Below are 12095 nucleotides of genomic sequence, written 5' to 3' on the forward strand. Positions count from 1 at the left end.
CACTTTTAGGTGGAGGTTTGAGCAGCTAGACTAATGCTAGTAAAGAGAAACTTAAATTTCAATTTCAGCTGTTTTCAACTGTTGCACAATTCACATGATCAGCATTATGAGAAGAAGTCAAGTTTAAAAATCATTTTTTTCTGTACTAAGAATACAAATTTTTGGTGGTTTTCATTTTCACTTTCTCTGGGTTGAAGGTAAATTGGTTGTGATGGTATTTAAAGCAGCTGTGATGCACCATTTCTTAGAGTTGTGTTTTGTTTCATTCACACATGTTTAACACACAAAGTTGAGTTGAGTTCTTCTCTCAAACAGAAAACACCCCGAACCTTGTACCTTATGATGTCATGTACAGGAGGTGCTTCATTGTGTTTTTAAACTCCATACACCTTCACTAGAATCATCTGGATGATTTCACCTCTGGAACTGTTAAAACTCTACTGAACTAAAAGGTAAAAGGTTAACTTGAAAACTACAGCCTCATGACATCACAAGGTGGAACAGAGCATTGTAGCTATGGTGATGTAGACAGTTCAGTAATAAAGAGTTGCTCAAACATGTGAATACATATCTTTTGATGATGTAACATTTCAATATGGCTTAAATATCACAAGAATCTATTTTGCTTAATATAGAATCTTTAAATAATAACAATTAAGGTAAGCTTGCATTACTGGTAGCGTCATCAGTCTCCACAGATCTGACTAGTAACTTGACCTGGTGGATTCATGCTTTTCTGATAATAGATACATATGTTAAATACCATACTGTAGAATATTCCAGCCAAAGCAATAAAATCTCCGTGGCAGACAATCAAGCGGTGAACCCTCCATCTGAAAAGTTACATAGTGCACCTTTAATTAGGCTAACTGTAGTCATGTTTAAAAACTACAAGGGATTTCTGGATAACACGTAATTGTAAACTTACATTGTACTTTTTTTTTTTTTTAACAATAATAATGGGCTCACTTGTACTAAATTAATTGAAGTCTATTCAAATGTGGGTTTTGCTCAGCACTGCGAGGAGGAAGTGAAGATGGGTGGATATTTTAAGGAGGTCTTAATCTTCTTTAATTGTCCCATCTGGAAGTCTGCTCCAGTGAACACACCGTCTGTTTATCTATAGCATATTACTCAACAAGCACAAGAGGCAGGAAATAGACTCGAGTTACTGATATACAAAGAGGTAACATATAACAAAATCATAAATGGTTCAAGTGAGATACACATACTTTGAATAAACAGATTTTGAATGCAACAATGAAGACATAGTTTGGCTTGTTAGTGATAATGAAGTATGCAGGATTTAGTGGCTGCTTTTCACAACTTGGCTTTTCAATAGTAACAAGGAGTCATTTTTAAATCATGCACAAAACTGTACTCAGTAATAGGGAAGTAATGATATGTAAATCACACTACACAGTACAATTACAGTATTCATTTTACAATATGATATTATGGAGATGCAAACAGAGTTGAAGAAACTGTACTTTTTCCTTTCTAAAGCCGTGACAAGCTTTTGGGACTATATCAGTGTCATAGTCCAAAGAATTAAGATAGAAAAATTCTTTATAACAGTTATTTCTTCAAGTTTTCTGCATTGAAATGGAACAAAAGATCACAGCGTAAGTAGTTTCATTTTTTTACCTGTTGCTGCAATAAAACAATGCATTTAAGCAAAGAAGCTTATAATTCAATATATGGTGACAGTCCACGATGTTATTGTGAGAACTTTGATGACAAGATATCCCAATATTTCGGTTATTGTTACATCCATACTCATATTAGCTAAACTGAAAAAACAAAAGTAGTTCATTTTAAATAGATTGCAGTGGTCAGTTATTTCTCAATTACCTTATACATTCTTACATTCTTATATTCAGTTTGATGAGTTTATGAACATTTTTGAGTTTTCACAACTCTTAGAGAACAGTGCAGAGTTTTTGTGACTGTGATAACAATGACTAACATGCTAATGCACACTTCCTTATTACGACAGACAGCATAAAGCTGACATATTTTGACCTGAGGAGGTGCTTACACAATATATCTGTACTTTCTCAAATACATGGGAAAAAATTGGGTACAGGACCGTTAATGCATGGTTAAAGATAAAGACTTATGTGTAGTTTGAACTAGAGCCCGACCGATATGGATTTTGTTGTTGCCGATATGATACCGATATAATGGGAGTTGGGGCTGCCGATATAATCGCCGATATATTTAGTGATGGATAAATTCACTGTAAGTCTTGAATTATTAAAAAAAAACTTAGGTTTGGCTCTGGTGGTTTTTAAACTGGGTTTATTTAGGCAACATTTATTGTTATTTTGCCTCTTTACATGATATGTCATAGGACTAAAGCAGGTCTAAGGCAGGTCTAAAGCAGGTCTAAAGCAGGACTAAACAAGAACTGAACCATACTCGGTCTCTATCTCTCTCCCTCTCTCGACCCCAAAATTAGTCCTGGTTTATTTATTTTATGCTGAATATATTAATGCTGGTTTTTTCTATCCTATGCACACGCGTATTTTTGAAAGTTTCGTTTTTAGCGGCTGTCAAACTACCACGAGTCTGCACGCGGCGTGAAGAGAAAAAAAGTGAGAGAAAGAGAAGACACCACTTCCAATCCCAATAAGGATCAGGCTCCCGTCGTTCGGTTCAAAGAGCCGGCTCTAAGAGCCGCTCCGTTCGCGACCGACTCATCACTACTAGCCTAGCTAGTAAATAAACAATCGCTATTAGCCTTTAGCTGTAAATGCTGCGCCGCGGTAATTAATTACATGCGCAAATTTCATCATTCACACCTCTATTCACAGATCATTTACATATCAATGCATGTCCAGTATCAAATATACGGCCAATATAGTCACTTTACAATAGGCCAAAAGAAAACAGCCTGTTTATGTGTGGGAGCTACAGCAGCTATTCGCTTACCTATCAGAACGAACCAAAACTAGCTTCAAAGTCGATGCATTTCCAACGCTCACCGCTCACACAGGCTCCTCCTCACATCACAAGTCTACACTAATAAATGTCCTTTTAATCCAGACTCAAACCGATTGTCCGTAAAAAGAATATAACCTCAGTGTTGCGCACATGGATCTATGTCTGCGGGTGTAAACAAACGCACGTGACTCTGGGGGTGTGTTCAGGGACAGTACGGACACAGACACAGACAAATGACTCCGTAGATAAATACTGACTATAATGTAGAGACTATAATGTATAATATCAGCCAGCCGATATATCGGTCGGGCTCTAGTTTGAACCATGCAAGACACTTTAGGTATAATACAAGTATAATAAGTGCATAATTATTTGTCACTTAATGCAACAAAAGAGCATAGATATACTGTAAGATCAGTTATTGTTACATCCTTACTTAATAATATTAGCTAAATTAATTGATAAGAGTTTCAGTCACACATAATAAAGGCATACAGAATATGTTGTCTAGCAGTTCTGTGGAGGTATGATTTTCCTCTATGGAGAATTTTAACACAATTGAACAGAGGCAGTAAACCATGCATGAACAGCTAAATGAAAACAAAGCGTCTTGGTCCCAAAGGACAATAAGTGAATCAGTACAGAGGTTGCGGTGTGAACATGTGTTTGGTCTGTCAATACGTACACAATATATTGGTATCCTATCTTTACTCTTTGGCTGCACATCAACAGTGCTACAGTGTGTTAAGTACAGTGAAGGAAAGAGTACTTAAAAATGTATTTAGTTACAGAATACTTTTAAAAAAAGATGAAATCAAATCAAATCTAAATTATTTCATCAATGGAAAATGAAAAATCTAATGCCTCATAGTTGTGGTGTAGATTTTGCAAATATATCGTTAAAGGTGCACTATGTAATTTTTCTGGTTTGCCTGGAATATTACACACATAGACTAATATATATATATATATATATATATATATATATATATATATATATATATATATATATATATATATATATATATATATATATATATATATATATATATATATATATATGTGTGTGTGTGTGTATATATGTGTGTGTGTGTGTGTGTATATATATGTATGTATGTATGTATGTATGTATATGTATGTATATATATATATATATATATATATATGTATGTGTGTGTGTGTGTGTATATATATATATACAGTGGCATCAGTGGTGCCTGTGGTGATAGGAGCACTCGGGGCTGTAACCCCCAAACTGGAAGAGTGGCTACAACAGATACCGGGAAAAACAATGGACATCTCAGTCCAGAAAAGTGCAGTACTGGGAACAGCAAAGATACTGCGCAGAACTCTCAAGCTCCCAGGCCCCGAGCTGAATGAGGGTGAGAGAGACCTACCACCGTGGAAGGTGAGAAACACATATATATATATATATATATATATATATATATATATATATATATATATATATATATATATATATATATATATATATATATAAATAAATGCATACATACATACATACATACATACATACATACATACATACATGCATGAATGAATGGACATAGCTAATGCATTAACCGCTGCCTTCCAAATAGGAAGTTCGCATGTAGGCTCTTCCGGCTCCCATTGACTTGCATTGAAATATTGTAGCCCCTCTCTTTGTAAGTCTCTCTGCAGTGACCCTCGCCATTTTGTTCTTAAAATGTTTGTATTAAGTCGCTCTACATGATTCTTGGGGTTTAAAAAAAAAAATCCTTCTCATAATATGGAGCCCACCTCCAAATTTGCTCCTGTAACTGTTAGCATCACGAGCTTCATTTGAGTGTTGCTGAACACTATGGGTGATTTCACACTCACTTAGTGCACTTCTTTTATACAGTCTATGGTTCCACAGTATATCTCTCTTGGATTTACCTAATTAGAAGTGTTTTACTGCGCAAATACCTAAAAAAATGCATTCTTATTGTAAGCAGGGTTTCGTTTAATGCCATACTGTGGAGCTTTCAAGGCATAGCAAAATCATTTCCATAGAGAAAACCAACTGTCAGACCTTCTGGAAAAGTTACGCAGTGCATCTTTAAACAACAGTACTTAAGGTGTGAATGAGACCAAAATAAGCCAGCCATATCTCTAGACATGATATAGACCATAGACAAACTGACCTCAATATCTTCTGATTCAAAGACATGGGAACAGGTAAGCCCTTAGAAGAATCACCGCTCTTACTTTTTCTCATATTTACCATGTCTCAAATTACGGGATTCTTGAGTGTTTGTTGCAACCGAATCTCCATCGCATGTGTTTGTGTGAATCAGTCTTTTGTACTTGGACTCTATATCGACGCATATCTCGTGTCTGTGTGTACGTTATTGAATTACCAGAAAGTGTTGGAAGGGCTGGTCTGTCGAGGTGCAAAAAGCGGGCCATGAGGGAGATTGATGAGTCACAGGATCTCAGGAGACGGAGCAGGCGCACAGATCTGTAGGGAGAAAAAGTAAAAACACCACACAATCACTGTGGCGACAAAGAGCATTGTTATTAAGAGGCTCTGATGTGGGTGCAACTGTCCCGCAAGGCACTCTATAAATGTAACCGGAATACTTCAATTCGGATGCCATTTGAGTGTGCCATCTTCAAGTGTCTCTTCACAATAATAATAATAATAATAAAATAAGTGTTAATCAACCCTTATTTTATTATTATTAGAAAAGATGCATGAGAGGTGATGGTGTTGCTTAAAGTGATAGGAGGGCAATCCTGGAAGAATAAGAGCCAAAAAAATAATAATAATAAATGGTTGGTTTGGACTTGCCTGTTCTAGGGACTGTGCTAACCCAGATGTTTGACATTGCATTCAAAATGTTAAGTTTTGTCTATACTGTAATGTGCATAACAATTAAAGTAATCATCAAACTGAGAAGGAAGAGGTGGCAGAAGAAAGAAAATGACCTTTATTGGGACAAAGATCATTGACAAAGCAAAGCCACCATAAAACTACAAATCACTGCAGTTTATACAGGAGGAGCAGAAGATTAAAATAGTGCCAAAAGGAAAGAAATGCAGTAGGGAGTTTGGTGAAAGAGAAAGCAAATATGTAAAAATGAATAAAAACTAGCACTTTTCTATCAGCAATTTTTGTTGACTTTGGTAAAATCAAGGAATCCTTTAATAATGCGTTCAATTTATAGAGCTTTTTTGCTTTACCGAGCATTATTCATTCATTCCATACTCCATACAGTGGTGGTAAGGTACTATTGCAGTCACAGCTGCCCTGGGGCAGACTGAAGGAAGTGAGACTGCCAATCTGCTCTACTGGCCCCTCCAACCACCACTAACACTCACGTTCACTACACTTTCAAAATAGGCAATGTGAGTGAAGTGTCTTGCTTAACGAAACAACAGGTTTCCCTACTGAGGCCCCCACCATTTCCAGAAGTCTCTTCCCAGTACCAACGAGATAGATCTGACAAAGAGCTTACAAAGAGGTCTGGCCACTTTACCCATTAAAACACTAGCTGCCAGGTGTGTGAAGCATCTTGCTCAATAACACAGCATTGTCTGAAGCAGAGATCAAACCACCAACCATCATGTTAGTGGGCAAGCTCTCTATCACTGAGCCACAGCCAACTGCACTGAGGCTAAGGATACAAGTAAAGAAGTGAGTGAGTAAGGAAAGAAGGTAGGAGGTTTGGCTATTTCAGTCTAACCGTATGTGAAATGTCTAAAAATAACTAGAGCAGACAAAAACAGAGTGTAGAAGAAACGGGAGCACATTTGTTTTGTTAATCCCCAGAATTTAGCAGTGACATATGTTCTTTTGCCCCATGATGCCTTCACTGACCCAGATCCCCAGGTAAAAAAACAACTAACGCATTCTAGTGCAACCTTAACCTGCAGTACACTTTCTATCTTCCTTAACCTCAAAAGGCAAAGCTTTTAGGTGTGCCTTTATGCCAAAAGTGGGTCACACTGTATGCGCTCCTGACTGAGGGAGATGTGCGTTGAAAACCAGCTGAAAGAGCAAACAAAAGGAAGAAACCGCTGGAGGAGGGATTACGAGAGGTCGAGGGCGGCATGAGGCGTGTGCTGTAAAGGCACTGTGTATATTTGAACAGATCAGCTTTCCCCTATGACAACATATTACTATGTCTAAGAGTGGCTGAGCACCTTTTTCCAAATTAACTGATATAAATGGGTTGAACTGGAATTGTGATAGTAATTACTTTTTTTTATTTTACAGAGTTTCCCACAGGTTAAAGGAGCTTTTCTGGTAGACGGTCCGCTACCCACTTGTCTCATGAAGATGGTATTGCTTTGCCTGCAATGTTCCATGGTATGGCATTAAACATGTCCATCGTGCATTTATTCATTCTGGTGTTTCTATTGCTCAGAAATACAATAATTCTTTCTGTGAATAGGGGCAACTCCCCACAGATCTGATTTGTAATGTAGTGCGGTAACCTGCTTGTCTCCCTTTGTTTCCAAGAGCACTGATTTCAGATTGATTTAAAAAAGCACTGATTACAGATTAATTATGGTTATTTTTACATTTTGTGGCAACATTATAAGCATAAATTACATTTCACACAGGCAAGATACACATCAAGGTGCACATCAAATGCCTTGCCCAAGTACACAAGTAGTATGCAGCGATCAACGCTGGGATCAAACACCAACCTTCCCGTTACAGGAGCACCTCAACCAAACCAAATAGTAAGAGATAGGATCAGTTCAACACAGGATCGATGTTATGTCGAACAAAGATTAAAATACTGCACACCTGGGTCTCCATATTTGTTTGATGTAAGAACAGTTTCAAACTAATTTTAATAAACAGCAATTACTTTATATGAGTAGTTTAATTACCATGTGTAATAAATATGTGGGTGATCACTTAAAGGAACTGTATATAACCTGTGGTATTAAAATCACTGGGTTTGGTTTCCCAGTTCCTTAACCTGCAGATAGAGGATACATACATTTCTGTCATTCTCAGCATGTGGACAGGCAGGTTTCATGTGAAGGCTCAAAATTCTTGGCTGCACTAACACTGATCATTGACTGCAGGTGTATTTTGAGCTAAAGACTAATAATAAAGGGTTACTCAGACTTGTGCGAATGAAACAAAACACAACTCTGGGTATGATTTTGATTAGGTAACAACATTCTAACATGACAACAAGTTCACATGAGTAAATTCTGAGTGATATAGGACCTTTAAGGAGGCTATATCCAATGAATTTTTTTAAATTTACAGTTCAATAAAATAAATATTACAGTTAAATAAATGTGTCAAAACACTGTGCCCATCCATCCAGGTATGAGAACAGACCTAGGATTGTTGTGCACCTGTAGCTCGCTTTTGAAGGCAGAGATGAAAGCATGTCCTTTAATGATAGCTTCTTCCAACATCACAAATGTCAACAGTTTGCACCTTTGCCCTATGAGCTGTGTGACTCAGAAGAAAACACAATCCAGTCACTCTTACCACTCCTACCTGCAACATCTCACATTACAACCCGCCATGCAGCCTTGAGAGCAGAACTGATTCTGAACAGAACCTTTTCTTCACAATGCACTGAAGTATACAAGTAAATGTCCCCATTAATTAGAAATCTTACAAGCAATTCCAAGGCACAAGAGATAATAATGAACTTAAGCAAAAGAAGATCTTCAAAAGCACTAACTGTACCAGTTTAAAATAGGTTTGACCCCATTTATATTACTTAAAATGTTAAACAATAAGCAATTGCAACCATTCAGGAGTAGTATTTTATTGTTTTATTGCCATAGGGCTGCATGCTTATGGAAGGAAATCTAACAAGCAGTATGCTTTTTATACAGAGACAGTGCTCAACAATACATTAACCAAGACCAAAAGTCATACGAAAGACGCTGGAGCAAGGCTATCACATACGAATTTACACCTGCTGAGGCAGGTTGAGTTAACAGACAGACTTAGAAGAAGACATTGAATTGAAGCTGTAATCCATGCATTTCAGAAGGTTAAACTACACAAATTCAACATTTTAGCTAAATAAAAAATTAAAATTGTGACAACATAAATAGTGGTATGCAGGTGATTTGGTTTAAAATCTTGAATAAAACATTGTTAACAGAGAAGGGTTTGTTTTGTCATTTTTAGTTTTGAAAAAACAATCATGAATTGTGATAAATAGTGATTTGAATATTTGTAACACATTTACACAATGATTGTAACAATTTACAAGTATCAAAAGTTGATATGTAACATGACCAGTGCCATTTGAACACAATGGAAATGTATATTCAATTTTTAAGTACATATTATTAAGATTGCAAAGTTATATCACAGCTTATCCACTGTTACCTGAACTCCATGAAATGTATTTAATTGAAAAAATGTAAGGCTTCAAAAATCTGTTGGAAACATGCTTCCATCCGACGAGAAGGTGATTTATGGACTGGAACAATTAAGTCATTCCCAGGTTGCACTGTAAGTTCATCATTTGATTTGATTACCTGAACTCGTGAAGCTAATTTTGTAAAAGCAGCACTGAAAATAAAAGTGGTTAAGGCTATAGTACTATTACTAGTTAGTTAGTAGTATTTTCTTAAGACAGTCAAAACCATCATTACAATATGTTTATTTTGACTGAGATATGACACTCTTTTGCTCTTTATAATTTGAAATTGATCAATTTGGACTCTGAGAAACCAAGAATGCTGTTCACTTATTGGATTAATTTGTTCCAACTCTGCTCTGCACCAACTTTCAAACATGCTCTGTTCCACCTTGTGTGAATGTCATAATTGTAGTTTCAAGTTACTTTAGTTAAGAAAGCAAGGGAGGATTGAAATTATTCAAATGATTCTAGTGAAGGTATATTTTAAAAACCTAGTGGCTTCCTGTATTACCACATGACATCAAAGTGGAAAAGGGTGTTTTCTGTTGCAGAGAATAATTCAACCTAATTGCAGAGTGCATGTGTGAATGAAAAAAACACATTTTACATACATACATAGATCAGAGAATATTGCAGTATAGGCACTTTAATATGGGTATCTATAAAAAGAAAAACATATATTGAAGTTGAAACTATTGTAGTATTATTGTAATGAAATTTTGTTAATTTACTTGAAGACTATACTGCAGTGCACTTTATGTTCCATAGCCATTTATTAAAATGCTACTGGATCACACTAACTGCCATTAGGGATGCATTTAGCCTACACTTCCATAGACACACTGGATTGCAGAGACAGAAATACAGATCACCACTATTTTATGCGGAGAGAGAATACACTCATACAGTAGTTTGCTTTAATGCAGTGACATTCCACTGTTTGTCAGTGTACATAAAGCTATGTTAAAGTTCCTAATTGCATGGATGGGAAACGAAGCAGCCCTATGTAAAATGATAGAGACACTGGTGCATAACTGAATAAAGTCCTGCGGAGAGAAAGATTCAAAACCTGTACTTAAGTTTGCTTTAAAGAATCCACTGTTTTGTCAGATGTTACAAAATTTAATTAAAGCTTCGAATAGGACACTGAAAACTGAAGCCAATTTTTAAAGAAGACATATTACAATTGAACCTGCTATATAGTTATAATCCATGACATCCGTGGATCATTATGTAATAATTTGCTCATTTTAAATCACAATATTCATCTAAAACGATTTAATGAAAGAACCAAGTCCACTGACCCTCAGGTTACAAAACTGAGCTGCCCAATAGGAGAATGGGGATCACTCAAACATGCTCAGAACACTCTAAATACACTGCGAGAGGGTAAATGAGAAGGGGAAACAACTACAAGATAAAAGCTCTGAAAAGTCGATATAGCAGAACAGGTCTGCATAAAGCTAACCTTAAACTATGATTCATAAACGTCACACTATACAATTAACATAAGTCTATAAAGCCCATTTTAAGCTTTTACAAACTTCTTATCTTGATGTTAAACTGTACAGACTCCAAGAAAGCTATGATCCTTCCCTTTAACTTTCACAACAGAAACTAGATAAGGGCATTACTGGGCAATTGGCTGCAATAATGACCTCACTATCAGCCTAATGTAGGGTTTCATTTCAAAATGGAGAAGTGCAAATGAACTGTGAAATATGTGGCAATTGTAAAAGGCCTTTTCAAGTTTACAAAGCGCTGGAGGGAAGGCATATGTTATGATGTTGTTATTGGGCCTACACACATTTGGAGTCAGACTGCAAAGTTATGGACAATTAAAAGAACCCTGTGCGTTTAAAGACCACATTACAAAGTTTACAGAAATACAATTGTTTAAAAATACTCCTCTTAAAACAAATAAACCTTTGTCTGTAATATCCCAGAGCTACTATGTATGAACACACAACTGTAATTAAGTCATTTTAGGACATGCCATTTGCTAAAATATTTGGTTTCGAAGGCATAATTTCTCAACTTCAAGGGAGACCTGGTTGAATAAATAACCATTAAAACATAAGAGAAATGGCACTTGACCCAGGCCACCCAGAGAAAAAGCTACGTAATCTAGTATATTCTGTGTAAGTCATTTCAGTCCATACAATACTTTAGAAGATTAAAAGCTAAATACCATGGTTTGGTCTGTTACACATGACAACCTCTTCAAAGGATTTGTAGTGAATGAGGCCCAGCTTTTTGGTGATTGAGGCGTTCAAATTCAAGATTGAAGTGTGAAAGAACAGCAGGTAGAGACTTAATAGGGGTTAATAAGGTTAAACTATCAGATATTTAGCAAAAATATTATATCATAGTATACAGATGGCAATGGGCCTACGGAGACGAAGATGCTTTGTAGAGGTTTCTCAGTAAAAAGTAAAAAGCAATGACAACCCTAACACTGGTTAACAGTAATATTAATAAAGCAAACTACTGTATAAGATTGTATGCAACAATTCACAATAAAAAAAAAAAATCTATCACAATTATTCTTAACTGAATAGATATCCTCTGATTGAGTGAAAGCTTTTAACAAATTACATTGTTTTAGTGCATCACGTCAACAAATTCACCATTATTGGGTTAGAACAAGTCCCAAAAAATGTTAAAGTTAAACTCAAATAGGTAGCACATGTTGTCAGGTCACTAATGTGTACACATTTTACATTACATCAATTTTTGTATACAATAAATATA

This window comes from Boleophthalmus pectinirostris, unplaced genomic scaffold (assembly GCF_026225935.1).
Source record: "Boleophthalmus pectinirostris isolate CB_2022bp ecotype Guang Dong unplaced genomic scaffold, ASM2622593v1 HiC_scaffold_23, whole genome shotgun sequence".
Taxonomy (NCBI): Eukaryota; Metazoa; Chordata; class Actinopteri; order Gobiiformes; family Gobiidae; genus Boleophthalmus; species Boleophthalmus pectinirostris.